This window comes from Anomaloglossus baeobatrachus, chromosome 2 (assembly GCF_048569485.1).
Source record: "Anomaloglossus baeobatrachus isolate aAnoBae1 chromosome 2, aAnoBae1.hap1, whole genome shotgun sequence".
Lineage (NCBI taxonomy): Eukaryota > Metazoa > Chordata > Amphibia > Anura > Aromobatidae > Anomaloglossus > Anomaloglossus baeobatrachus.
Genome location: NC_134354.1, coordinates 10,632,014 through 10,646,073, shown reverse-complemented (window position 1 = coordinate 10,646,073; position 14,060 = coordinate 10,632,014). Strand labels below are relative to the sequence as shown.

Sequence of the window (14,060 nt, the reverse complement as noted above, 5' to 3'; positions counted from 1 at the left end):
CATTGCAGCAAGATACAGTATGCTGTGCAGAGGCCAGATGTGCATTGCAGCCAGATGCAGTATGCTGTGCAGAGGCCAGTTGTGCATTGCAGCAAGATACAGTATGCTGTGCAGAGGCCAGATGTGCATTGCAGCAAGATACAGTATGCTGTGCAGAGTCCAGATGTGCATTGCAGCCAGATACAGTATGCTGTGCAGAGGCCAGATGTGCATTGCAGCCAGATACAGTATGCTGTGCAGAGACCAGATGTGCATTGCAGCAAGATACAGTATGCTGTGTAGAGGCCAGATGTGCATTGCAGCAAGATACAGTATGCTGTGCAGAGGCCAGATGTGCATTGCAGCAAGATACAGTATGCTGTGCAGAGGCCAGATGTGCATTGCAGCAAGATACAGTATGCTGTGCAGAGGCCAGATGTGCATTGCAGTAAGATACAGTATGCTGTGCAGAGTCCAGATGTGCATTGCAGTAAGATACAGTATGCTGTGCAGAGACCAGATGTGCATTGCAGCCAGATACAGTATGCTGTGCAGAGGCCAGATGTGCATTGCAGCCAGATACAGTATGCTGTGCAGAGGCCAGATGTGCATTGCAGCCAGATACAGTATGCTGTGCAGAGGCCAGATGTGCATTGCAGTAAGATACAGTATGCTGTGCAGAGGCCAGATGTGCATTACAGCAAGATACAGTATGCTGTGCAGAGGCCAGATGTGCATTGCAGCAAGATACAGTATGCTGTGCAGAGGCCAGATGTGCATTGCAGCAAGATACAGTATGCTGTGCAGAGGCCAGATGTGCATTGCAGTAAGATACAGTATGCTGTGCAGAGGCCAGATGTGCATTGCAGCAAGATACAGTATGCTGTGCAGAGTCCAGATGTGCATTGCAGCTGACGGGGGCCACTAATGAGCGCCATATGCGTGACCAGCTTTCAATGTGTTGGGGGGGCTCATGGGTTTCATATCATAGCATTTCTGTATGGAAGGTGACGATTCGGATCGAATTGATGAGGCCCTACAACTTTGTAATTCACTTTTTTTCTCTATCTCGTTCCGTTTTCGAGATAAAAATTCTAACTCCGTTGTTTTCCACCAGGTGGCGCTATAGGTGGTTTCATTGCATAGCGCATGGCTACTTTACTATACCTAGACACCACTTCTATGCCTATAGCTGCCGCCGTTCTAAAGTTAATGGCGATGGACAGGATATGGGTGGACACACTGTACATAGAGGTGTTATCTGTCATTCTGCAGGAGGGGGAGGAGGTGAGTTGTGACATCACCTATTGCGAATGCTAAATACTGTTATTTACTATATATATATATATATAGGTGTTATCAGTCATTGTACAGGAGGAGGTGAGCTGTGACATCTATTGTGAATGGTGGATCCTGTGTTATCCACAGTATGTAGAGGTGTTTTCAGTCATTGTACAGGAGGAGAAGGTGAGCTGTGACATCTATTGTGAATAGTGGTTTTTCTATCATACACTATATGCAGAGGTGTTACCTTTCATTGTAATCTTTCCTGTGATTATAATGAAACTTCTGAAAAGTCTTCTGTTGAAGTGTAGGTGAGTGTAGTATGAGGGCTAGAGGTCAGTGTGATTTTTATTATATGTACATTGTAATATTGAAAATTGAAGAAACATACAATATTAAAACTACAAGGAACATAAAAAAAAACTTGTTTAAGGCCCACAACACACATCCATGTCTCCGGTACGTGTTTGGTACGTTTTTGCCGTACCGGAGACATGGAAACCCATGTTACTCTATGGTAGATGGCACACACACGTAAAATCACATGGAACGTGTGTCCGTGTCATAAGTATGTGTGTGCGGTTTTCTACACGGACGACATGTCCGTTTTTGGCCGGCAGCACGCAGGCACGAACCCGCTATAATCTATGGGTTCATGCCTGCACAGGCCGCACACGGAGTATGTCCGTGTTCAGCACGTTTCGTGCGTGTGCGTTTTTAAACGAGCGATCTATTTTTTTTTTTTTTTATTAAAGTCAGTATACTTACCTTTTTTTCTGCTGTTCTCAGTCATACTTACATTGGTGCTCGGTTTTTTTCTTCCCCCGGCTCATACTTACCAATCCCCGATCACCAGCGCGGCGAGGAACAGCTGTGCCGAAAATACGCGGCTTCAATTCATTTGAAAATGCCGGCCGCTCATTAATCAATCTACTATTCCCTGATTCCCCCGCCCACAGACGCCTGTGATTGGTTGCAGTGAGACACGCCTACACGTTGAGTGACAGCTGTCTCACTGCACCCAATCACAGCAGCCGGTGGGCAGGTCTATACTGTGCAGTGTAATAAATAATTAATTAATTTAAAAAAAACGGCGTGCGGTCCCCCCCCAATTTTGATACCAGCCAAGATAAAGCCATACGGCTGAAGGCTGGTATTCTCAGGATGGGGAGCCCCACGTTATGGGGAGCCCCCCAGCCTAAAAATGTCAGCCAGCAGCCGCCCGGAATTGCCGCATACAATAGATGCGACAGTTCCGGGACTGTACCCGGCTCTTCCCGATTTGCCCTGGTGCATTGGCAATCGGGGGTAATAAGGAGTTAATGGCAGCCCATAGCTGCCAATAAGTCCTAGATTAATCATTGCAGGCATCTATGAGACACCCCCAATGATTAACCTGCAAGTTAAAGTTAATAAACACACACAGTGAAAAAATCCTTTATTTGAAATAAAAAACAACAACAAATTCCCTCATTCACCAATTCACCAAGGGGGGCTTAATTATTAGGCAACTTCCTTTCCTTTGGCAAAATGGGTCAGAAGAGAGATGTGACGGGCTCTAAAAAGTCCATATTGTGCGATGTCTTGCAGAGGGCTGCAGCAGTCTGGAAATTGCCAAACTTTTGAAGCGTGATCACCGAACAATCAAGTGTCGCGGGCGGAGGAGGGGACGCTGCGCTCTCACACTGCTCGGGTCCGGCCGCTGCTGCGTGGTTCTAGGAAGTTTCGCCCCCAGCAGTTCGCCCCCAGCATTTCGCCCCCAGCATTTCGCCCCCAGCATTTTGCCCCCAGGTACACTTCGCCCCCGAACATTTCGCCCCCAGCATTTCGCCCCCAGGATGTTTCGCCCCCGCACATTTCGCCCCCGCACATTTCGCCCCCAGCAGTTCGCCCCCGGATGTTTCGCCCCCAGCAATTCGCCCCCGGACGTTTCACCCCCGGATGTTTAGTCCCCGGACGTTTCGCCCCCGGATGTTTCGCCCCCGGATGTTTCGCCCCCAGCAGTTCGCCCCCGGATGTTTCGCCCCCAGCAGTTCGCCCCCGGACGTTTCGCCCCCAACAGTTCGCCCCCGGATGTTTCGCCCCCGGATGTTTCGCCCCCAGCAGTTCGCCCCCGGATGTTTCGCCCCCGGATGTTTCGCCCCCAGCAGTTCGCCCCCAGACGTTTCGCCCCCAGCAGTTCGCCCCCGGACATTTCGCCCCCAGCAGTTCGCCCCCGGATGTTTCGCCCCCGGATGTTTCGCCCCCAGCAGTTCGCCCCCGGATGTTTCGCCCCCAGCAGTTCGCCCCCGGATGTTTCGCCCCCGGATGTTTCGCCCCCAGCAGTTGGCCCACGGATGTTTCGCCCCCAGCAGTTTGCCCCCAGGATGTTTTGCCCATTTCGCCCTTGCACATTTCGCCAACAGCAGTTCGCCCACGGATATTTCGCCCCCAGCTTTTTGCCCCCAGATGTTTTGGCCCCAAATTAGGCAGGGAATTTTGGCCTTGTGTTTTAGCCCTAAGACCTCTTTCACAGTAGGCACTTACCCAAGTGCTAAGCACTGGAAAATTGCTAAGAAGATTGCCAATTTTGAATATATAAGTCAATGGCTGGAAAAGCGAGGTGTTGTTTCGCCCAGCTCTTTTTATTTTATTACAGGAGCTATTTTTGAGCACTTAGCGTTCATCAATAGCCTGTATCTTATGGGTCATTACCGAGAGTGCTCACAAAAGCGCTCTCAAAAATGCCAGTAAAGCACGTGCTTTGGCGTTCTAAAACAGTGGCAGCATAAGGGTGCTTTCACACTTCCGCCACATATGCACTACAGGCCGCCCATTCGCTTCTGTAATGTCGCCGTTCCACTAACCTGCAGCGGAACGAAAAGAAGAAAATGCTCTTCTTTTTGTGCTGACACTGATAGCGGATTGCGGCATTAAGAAAGCGAACGGGCGGCTGCAGGTTGCGGAACCCAGCCGTTCACTTCTATGGGCAATGCAAGCGGAATGCCAGTATTCCGCCAGCATTGCCCCGGGGTCAGCTGGATGTCAGATCCAGAGCGGATTGACCTCTGGCGGCCCCAACACAAGTGTGAAACCACTCTAACATTACAGTGTGCAAGAGGCCTAAAATCAAAACAATTGTGACCTTTTACCTGACTCAGCACTGACCTGCTTTGTTGCAAGTTTTGTTGCAGATGTAACAAGTAGCAGGTCAGATGTCCTGCAAGTTACATTAGACTAGCTTTTATTCCATCTGTACATCAGAATATAGCAGTGTCTGAATCTCCACAAAGAGAGCGGTGTACTGCCACAAAAAATCCGTCAGCTTCCACAGCAATTCACTTTCTACAGCTATGAATTCAGCTCTGTCCAAACGTGGAAGGAGGAAGTTGGTCCATGAGAATCACATTTACTTCTTTTCCAAAAGAACTACTGATGATGTCCATTCCATCTGGGTATGTGAAAAACGGTCGACTTGCAAGGGACGTGTTTGGACCAATGAAGAATCTGGCGAAGTTGTGAAAGTAGTCAATCTTCACAGTCACGCAGCACAAGCTGCAAGACCTGAAGCAATCCGACTTGTTAATGAGGCAGTCACCAGGGCAAGGACAACACAGGAGACACCACAACAGATTCTCACAGATGTCATTTCAGGAGCCCATTCTAATGTAGTAGCACTTCTTCCAAGGAAAGCATCACTGAAGAGAACAATACGATTAGCAAGGCAACTTGGCAATATCCCAAGGTTACCGCAAACCCTTGATCAACTTGTTATCCCCCTGGAGTTCCAGGAGATCAGTATGATGGTGTCCAGCAGCAGTTCCTTCTGCATGACTCTGGTAAGCTACTTAACCATTTAACATTGTATTAAAACAATTCCATTATGCATAATTATTGCAAAGTTTCTTTTGTACAAATGTGAAAAATGCTACAACTTTTGCCTTCAAGGGAAACTTTGAGGGTAATATAGTGTAGTGAGGCCTAGTGATTCCAACCAGTGTTGGCCGATCACTGGAAAGATAGGATAAGATCGGGCCGATCATACCGAAAGATTGGAATTAATTCCGATCCAATCTCCAGAACTAGATATATATATGCACACTGTACGCCCGAACAGTGTGTGTGTGTATATATATATATATATATATATATATATACAGTTAGGGCCAGAAATATTTGGACAGTGACACAAGTTTTGTTATTTTAGCTGTTTTAAAAACATGTTCAGAAATACAATTGTATATATAATATGGGCTGAAAGTGCACACTCCCAGCTACAATATGAGAGTTTTCACATCCAAATCGGAGAAAGGGTTTAGGAATCATAGCTCTGTAATGCATAGCCTCCTCTTTTTCAAGGGACCAAAAGTAATTGGACAAGGGACTCTAAGGGCTGCAATTAACTCTGATGGCGTCTCCCTCGTTAACCTGTAATCAATGAAGTAGTTAAAAGGTCTGGGGTTGATTACAGGTGTGTGGTTTTGCATTTGGAAGCTGTTGCTGTGACCAGACAACATGCGGTCTAAGGAACTCTCAATTGAGGTGAAGCAGAACATCCTGAGGCTGAAAAAAAAGAAAAAATCCATCAGAGAGATAGCAGACATGCTTGGAGTAGCAAAATCAACAGTCGGGTACATTCTGAGAAAAAAGGAATTGACTGGTGAGCTTGGGAACTCAAAAAGGCCTGGGCGTCCATGGATGACAACAGTGGTGGATGATCGCTGCATACTTTCTTTGGTGAAGAAGAACCCGTTCACAACATCAACTGAAGTCCAGAACACTCTCAGTGAAGTAGGTGTATCTGTCTCTAAGTCACCAGTAAAGAGAAGACTCCATGAAAGTAAATACAAAGGGTTCACATCTAGATGCAAACCATTCATCAATTCCAAAACTAGACAGGCCAGAGTTACATTTGCTGAAAAACACCTCATGAAGCCAGCTCAGTTCTGGAAAAGTATTCTATGGACAGATGAGACCAAGATCAACCTGTACCAGAATGATGGGAAGAAAAAAGTGTGGAGAAGAAAGGGAACGGCACATGATCCAAGGCACACCACACCCTCTGTAAAACATGGTGGAGGCAACGTGATGGCATGGGCATGCATGGCTTTCAATGGCACTGGGTCACTTGTGTTTATTGATGATGATGACATAACAGCAGACAAGAGTAGCCGGATGAATTCTGAAGTGTACCGGGATATACTTTCAGCCCAGATTCAGCCAAATGCTGCAAAGTTGATCGGACGGCGCTTCATAGTACAGATGGACAATGACCCCAAACATACAGCCAAAGCTACCCAGGAGTTCATGAGTGCGAAAAAGTGGAATATTCTGCAATGGTCAAGTCAATCACCAGATCTTAACCCAATTGAGCATGCATTTCACTTGCTCAAATCCAGAGTTAAGACGGAAAGACCCACAAACAAGCAAGACCTGAAGGCTGCGGCTGTAAAGGCCTGGCAAAGCATTAAGAAGGAGGAAACCCAACGTTTGGTGATGTCCATGGATTCCAGACTTAAGGCAGTGATTGCCTCCAAAGGATTCGCAACAAAATATTGAAAATAAAAATATTTTGTTTGGGTTTGGTTTATTTGTCCAATTACTTTTGACCTCCTAAAATGTGGAGTGTTTGTAAAGAAATGTGACAATTCCTACAATTTCTATCAGATATTTTTGTTCAAACCTTCAAATTAAACGTTACAATCTGCACTTGAATTCTGTTGTAGAGGTTTCATTTCAAATCCAATGTGGTGGCATGCAGAGCCCAACTCGCCAAAATTGTGTCACTGGCCAAAGATTTCTGGACCTAACTGTATATATATATATGTGGGTGGGTGATGGTGATCTGGCACTTTTGGAACTTTGTAATGCAATAAAGAATTTGTATAGGACTTCAGCAGCGCGGAGCTCTTTCTTTATGGATGCATGTTAAGTACGGGCGGAAGCCAAACCCTGTTCTAGCAGCACACTGAGTCCTCAGTAGAGTTGAGCGATGTTTGAGGTTCGCTAATTTCATGTTCGAGTGATTTTTGGGGGTGCTCGAGATCGAACTCGAACGCGAGCTTTTTTCTAAAAGCTCGACAGCTCAAGTTACGTTCAAGAAAGGATTTTTGCTGATCGAACCAATCTATTTACTAGCTGGCTTTTCACTGTAATAGTGTGAGTCACTGTGATTCACACTATTATCAAAATTCAGCGTATAGTGTGCGGGGGGGATGCGGTTTAGATCTTTGCTGCTGAGAGAATGCCAATCGCCATTTTCTTTTTTTCCTAAGCGCACGTGTAGTGGGGCAGGCCAGCATGTCAGCCAATCCCAGACACACACAGCTAAGTGGATTTTTGCCAGACAAGCAAGGGCATGTGTCATAGGCTGTGAATGTCACATGTCCTTGCCTTATAAATATGGCCATTTTCCCTCACGCCGCCATTATCTGCCTTTTGCGTGTGGGTGACAGTCACCGCTCACGCTGCTGCTGCCGCCGCTGATCCTGTTGTGTGCACAAATAGACATAGTGCAAGCTACACAGCGCTGTAGGGATTAGGGAGGGACTGCAGGCTATTTCAGCCCTTTTCATGGCTGATTTCCAGGCGTACATAGCCATAGCTGCTAGGCAGGTCCGTGCAAACGCTGTGTACAGCTTTAGATAACACCTGTTACCTCAGCTCAGGGAATTCCTTGCTGCATTTCATCATTAGGAGGGATAGAAAGTGAAGCTTCCTTTCCTGTCCTGGTAGCCACAGAACCCAGGCACTCTACCCACCTGGCCATTTTTTGCCACGCTATTTTATTTGCACAAAGAGCTGACTCTTTTTCTGCCATCCTAAAAGTGTCTGGAATACTAAGTTAGTGTTCCTTTCCTGTCCTGGTACCCACCATTTTTTACATAACAGATGGAATGGACATCATCAGTAGTTCTTTTGGAAAAGAAGTAAATGTGATTCTCATGGACCAACGTCCTCCTTCCACGTTTGGACAGAACTGAATTCATATTTGTAGAAAGTGAATTGCTGTGGAAGCTGACTGATTTTTTTTTTCAGTACACTCCTCTCTTTGTGGAGATTTCAGAGATTCTATATACAGATGGAATAAAAGCTAGTCTAATATAACTTGCAGGACATCTTCTGCTACTTGTTACATCTGCAACAAAACTTGCAACAAAGCAGGTCAGTGCTGAGTCAGGTAAGGCTAGTTTCACACTTGCGTTGGCTTGAATCCGCTGGGTCCGTTGCTGACGCATCCGTTATTTTTGTGTTGTCAACGGATGCAACAGGTCCGTTATTTCACAGGAATCTGTTAGGCTAGTTTCACACTTGCGTTGAATGGCATCCGTTGCATTGCGTTGTGTGACGGATGCAACGGATGTGTTGCATATAGTGACACAACGGATGCAACGGATGCTGCAAAACAACGGAATCCGTTTTGATTTTTTTTTTTTTTTTTACAGTTTTACCGGTGGCAGACTATTGTGAACGATCAACTGATCGCTCCCAGTAGCCGGCCGCCGGGTGATTAGCTGATCGCTCCCCGCAGCCGGCCGCCGGGTGATCAGCTGATCGCTCCCCGCAGCCAGCGGGCGGGCGCTCAGCTGAGCGCTGTCACTTGCCGGCGCCTGGGCATGCCGGCGGGCGCTCAGCTGAGCGCTGTCACTTGCCGGCGCCTGGGCATGCCGGTGGGTGGGCGCTCAGCTGAGCGCTGTCACTTGCCAGTGCCCGGGCATGCGGGCGGGTGATCAGCTGAGCGCTGTCACTTGCCGGCGCCCAGGCATGCCGGCGGGCGGGCGCTCAACTGAGCGCTGTCACTTGCCGGCGCCCGGGCATGCCGGGGGGCGGGCGCTCAGCTGAGCGCTGTCACTTGCCGGCGCCTGGGCATGCCGGCGGGCGCTCAGTTGAGCGCTGTCACTTGCCGGCGCCCGGGCATGCCGGCGGGTGATCAGCTGAGCGCTCTCACTTGCTGGCGCCCGGCATGCTGGCGGGCGGGCGCTCAGCTGAGCGCTGTCACGTGCCGGCGTCCGGGCATGCCGGCGGGCGGGCGCTCAGCTGAGCGCTGTCACTTGCCGGCGCCTGGGCATGCCGGTGGGTGGGCGCTCAGCTGAGCGCTGTCACTTGCCGGTGCCCGGGCATGCCGGCGGGTGATCAGCTGAGCGCTGTCACTTGCCGGCGCCTGGGCATGCCGGTGGGCGGGGCGCTCAGCTGAGCGCTGTCACTTGCCGGTGCCCGGGCATGCCGGCGGGTGATCAGCTGAGCACTGTCACTTGCCGGCGCCCGGGCATGCCGGCAGGCGGGCGCTCAGCTGAGTGCTGTCACTTGCCGATGGCCGAGCGCTCAGCTGAACGTTCGGCCTTCGCAAGCCAAAATAAAGTTTGTGATTTAAAAAAAAAAAAAAAAAAGAAGAGTATGCGCAGTGAAATCCAGAGGATTCCGCTGCTGAAAACAACGTTACAAGCTGCGTTCCTCCCGCTGGGCGGAAGCAACGGAGCGTCACCCAGCGGAAGCAACACAGGTCCTTTTGGTACAATCCGTCACCCATACAAGTCTATGGGAAACAGCGGAATCCGTTAACGGATTCCGCTGTTTTCCAAAAGGGCGGATTGTAACGGAAGGACAAAAACGCAAGTGTGAAAGTAGCCTTACCTGCTACTTGTTACATCTGCAACAAAACTTGCAACAAAGCAGGTCAGTGCTGAGTCAGGTAAGGCTAGTTTCACACTTGCGTTGGCTTGAATCCGCTGGCTCCGTTGCTGACGCATCCGTTATTTTTGTGTTGTCAACGGATGCAACAGGTCCGTTATTTCACAGGAATCTGTTAGCTGATTCCTGTGAAATAACGGACCCGTTGCATCCGTTTGGCGTCCGTTAGGCGTCCGTCTAACGGAATGCGTCGGCTCTTTTTTTTTTCATTCTGGGCATGTTCAGTAAAAATTAGCGGAATCCAGCGGCGGATTCCGTTATAAAGCACTTTGCATAGTTTGTGGCAAAAACCATGTATTCAAAGAAGCAGCATGTCAATTGTTTTTGCCATTTTAGGTGAGTTTTGCTAACATTGGAGTCAATGAGAAATGGCAAAAACCAAGAAACTTCAAATTTCCTGCGTTTTACCTGCTTTTTATGTGCAGAAAATAAGCGTATTGAACTATCAAAATGCATGCTTTTTGAACATTATAATAATGATTTCATATGTCCCTTTACACACACACATAGTCCGACAATTAAATTTATGAAAATTACTAATTTTTAGCTATTTTTCTAATAAATAGTATATTACCGCTATAATTTCATTAAATATTTCTATTTCTTAAATTATTTCTAAAATTCTATAGCTGTTCCTTTTTTTTTCCTTTTTTCATTGCGTTTGACTGTTTAATCTTTATTTAGCAGTGTCTTGATGTTCAAAACGCATGTGAAAAAGCAGGTAAAAAGCGCTAAAAACGCATCTAAAACGCGGTAAATACGCATGCGTTTTCAGCAATGGCAACTTTGGTCAAATCTATAAAGCCCAAAATGTGCATTCTGAACTACAAGTAGGAGAACGCAAAGTGCGGTCGCAGCCTTAGGGCTAAAACACAAGGCCAAAATTCCCTGCCTAATTTGGGGCTGAAACATCTGGGGGCAAAAAGCTGGGGGCAAAATATCCGTGGGCGAACTGCTGTTGGCGAAATGTGGGGGGTAAAATGGGCAAAACATCCTGGGGGCGAAACATCCGGGGGCGAACTGCTGGGGGCGAAACATCCGGGGGCGAACTGCTGGGGGCGAAACATCTTCTTTGCGATTTTCCAGTGCTTAGCACTTGGGTAAGTGCCTACTGTGAAAGAGGTCTTAAGGCTAAAACACCAGGCCAAAATTCCCTGCCTAATTTGGGGCCAAAACATCTGGGGGCGAAATATCCGTGGGCGAACTGCTGTTGGCAAAATGTGCGGGGTCGAAACGTCCGGGGGCGAACTGCTTGGGGCGAAACATCCAGGGGCGAAACGTCCGAGGGCGAACTGCTGGGGGTGAAACGTCCGAGGGCGAACTGCTGGGGGTGAAACATCCGGGGGTGAACTGCTGGTGGCGAAACATCCGGGGGCGAAACGTCCGGGGGCAAACTGCCGGGGGCAAAACATTTGGGGGCGAACTGCTGGGGGCAAAACATCCGGGGGCGAAACGTCCGGGGGCGAAACATCCGGGAGCGAACTGCTGGGGGCGAAACATCCGGGGACGAAACGTCCAGGGGTGAACTGCTGGGGGTGAAACATCCGGGGGTGAACGGCTGGGGGCAAAACATCCGAGGGCGAAACATCCGGGGGCGAACTGCTGGGGGCGAAACATCCGGGGGCAAAATGTCTGGGGGCGAAACATCCGGGGGCGAACTGCTGGTGGCGAAACATCCGAGGGCGAAATGTCCGGGGGTGAACTGCTGGGGGCGAAACATCCGGGGGCGAAACATCCGGGGGCGAACTGCTGGGGGCGAAACCTCCGGGGGCAAAACGTCCGGAGGCGAACTTCTGGGGGCGAAACATCCGGGGGCAATACGTCCGGAGGCGAAACATCCGGGGGCGAACTGCTGGGGGCGAAACATCCGGGGGCGAACTGCTGGGGGCGAAACATCCGGGGGCGAAACATCCGGGGGCGAACTGCTGGGGGCGAAACATCCGGGGGCGAAACATCCGGGGGCGAACTGCTGGGGGCGAAACATCCGGGGGCGAACTGCTGGGGGCGAAACATCCGGGGGCGAAACATCCGGGGGCGAACTGCTGGGGGCGAAATGTGCGGGGGCGAAATGTGCGGGGGCGAAACATCCTGGGGGCGAAATGCTGGGGGTGAAATGTTCGGGGGCGAAGTGTACCTGGGGGCGAAATGCTGGGGGCGAAATGCTGGGGGCGAAATGCTGGGGGCGAACTGCTGGGGGCGAAACTTCCAACTTCCCTGCTGCGTGGTGGCTCGAGCGGTAGGCCTGATCCCGGGGACTCGAGCGGCGCTCCTCGCCCGTGTGTGAAAGGGGGGATGGTTTTGGGGGTTGATTGTCTGTGACGCCACCCACGGTTGTGGTGATTTTGGTGACACCACCGCTGCTCTGGACGAGGATCCCGGGAGCGGTGACAGGGAGCAGCTTGGTTGTTATTTCTCCCCTCCGTGGGTAGGGGGTTGGTTGTCCCGGGGCCCGGTGATGGGGTAGGGATGGATGACAGGCGGGTTACGGGGCCTGGAGAGGTGCAGGGTCGCAGGGGCAGCGCTGTGCCGCACGGCACGGTGGTACTCACTCAGCCCAATGATGATTTAATGTTATTCCTGTGCTTGGTGGTCCTGATGAAGGGGGCAGATGCTCCAGAAACGCGTTGACCTGTACGATAATAAAGTGACATTAATCTGAACATCTGCAAGAAGTGATCTTTTGGCGCGGCAACTGAACACCTATCTCTTGTGTTATCTGTTATCTGCTACTACGGGTGGCTGCAGCCTGGGATCCATTTTACATGCGTGTATAGTGGTTGTGACTATCACAACTACATTTGGTGAGTATTCTGACTCCCCCCTCCCTACCCCTTACATATTGGGGTAAAACCCTATGTGCGCTTGTTTCTCCACAGCTCTTTCTCTACGTAGCCCAATGATGAAGACACAGTTCTCGGTAAAACACTCGGCTGGATGGACGGGTCCCACAGACGGCTGCGGTGTTGTTGCTCCCGGCAGGTTGATGGGGACTGCCTTTCCCTGCACGTGTGTACGGTTGTTGGTTCCGATGGGTCCCCACCGGTAACCCGCTCCCCAGCTTGGATGGGGGCTGGAGGAGCCCTCTTCTTGCCCGCAGGCTCTGGCCCTGAGAAACGGTTGCCTTGGCGGTGGCGGTGTTTCCCTATTCTGGTTGGACTGTTGCCTTCTGTCGGGACTTAGCTGTTTGGAGACCCAGGAGGTCCCCTTCACTAACGGATTCGGCAAATTCACGGCGACTCCTAGCCTTGTCGGGGTCCGTAAGCCCCTGCCAGATGGTGCTGACTTCTCTTCGTGTACCGGTCCGGTACCGCCGGGCCACCGCCCGTCCACGGTCCTTACGGTAACTCCGATAGGCCACTCCTGCAGACGGTCACCACCGTCTGCCAACCTTGCTGTCTCGCCTGGGCCACACACCCGGACGCCGTCAGTCAGTTGCTCCTTTACCGCTTTCCTACTACCACTTTCACTTCCCTAGCTTAACTCTGTCCACTCCTCAACTCCTCTCAAACTAATCTGAGCTCTTTTCCCGCCTCCAGGGCTGTGAACTCCTCGGTGGGCGGGACCAACCGCCTGGCCCACCCCCTGGTGTGATCATCAGCCCCTGGAGGAAGGCAACAAGGGTTTTTGTCTGACTTCGGTGTGCCTGCTGGGAGTGTGGGGTGTGTAGGGTGTTGTGCTCTGTGGCCCCTGGCTTGTCCAGGGCGCCACACAAGCGTTTCATGGTAAATAGCCAACAGGGTCGCAAGAAGCGTGCTGGGCAAAAAAGGCGCAAAATAACTGCCCATGAATTGAGGAAAATCAAGCGTGAAGCTGCCAAGATGCCATTTCCACCAGTTTGTCCATATTTCAGAGCTGCAACGTTACTGGAGTATCAAAAAGCACAAGGTGTGCCATACTCAGGGACAGGCCAAGGTAAGGAAGGCTGAAAACCACCACCTCTGACCAAGAAACATGAGATAAAACCTCAAGACTGGGCCAAGAAATATCTTAAGGCCCTATGCGCACTGGAAAACGGAATTTTCTTAAGAAAATTCCGCAGGGTCTGAAAGATTACCGCACCCGCGAATGCAGTTTGCTGCGGTTTGGTGCGGTTTTACCGCGGTATTGTTCGCGGTATTGCCGCGTGTGGG

At 50.2% G+C, this 14,060-nt stretch overlaps 2 protein-coding genes across 4 annotated transcripts in view; one reads left to right on the top strand and one right to left on the bottom strand.

Annotated features, from left to right (window-relative positions):
• The window catches only part of CASR (calcium sensing receptor), a 220,895-nt gene that overhangs the window by 94,326 nt on the left and 112,509 nt on the right, over positions 1 to 14,060 (top strand). The gene's annotated exons all lie outside the window — the stretch shown is intronic.
• Positions 1 to 14,060, bottom strand: part of LOC142290838 (uncharacterized) — a 99,628-nt gene that overhangs the window by 41,773 nt on the left and 43,795 nt on the right. Inside the window, exon 2 of one of the 3 annotated variants that reach the window (XR_012750390.1) lies at positions 12,480 to 12,559. The exons of the other annotated variants lie outside the window; for them this stretch is intronic. The gene's annotated coding sequence lies outside the window, so the exon portion shown is untranslated. The remainder of the gene's footprint in view (positions 1 to 12,479; positions 12,560 to 14,060) is intronic. 3 annotated transcript variants of the gene reach the window in all.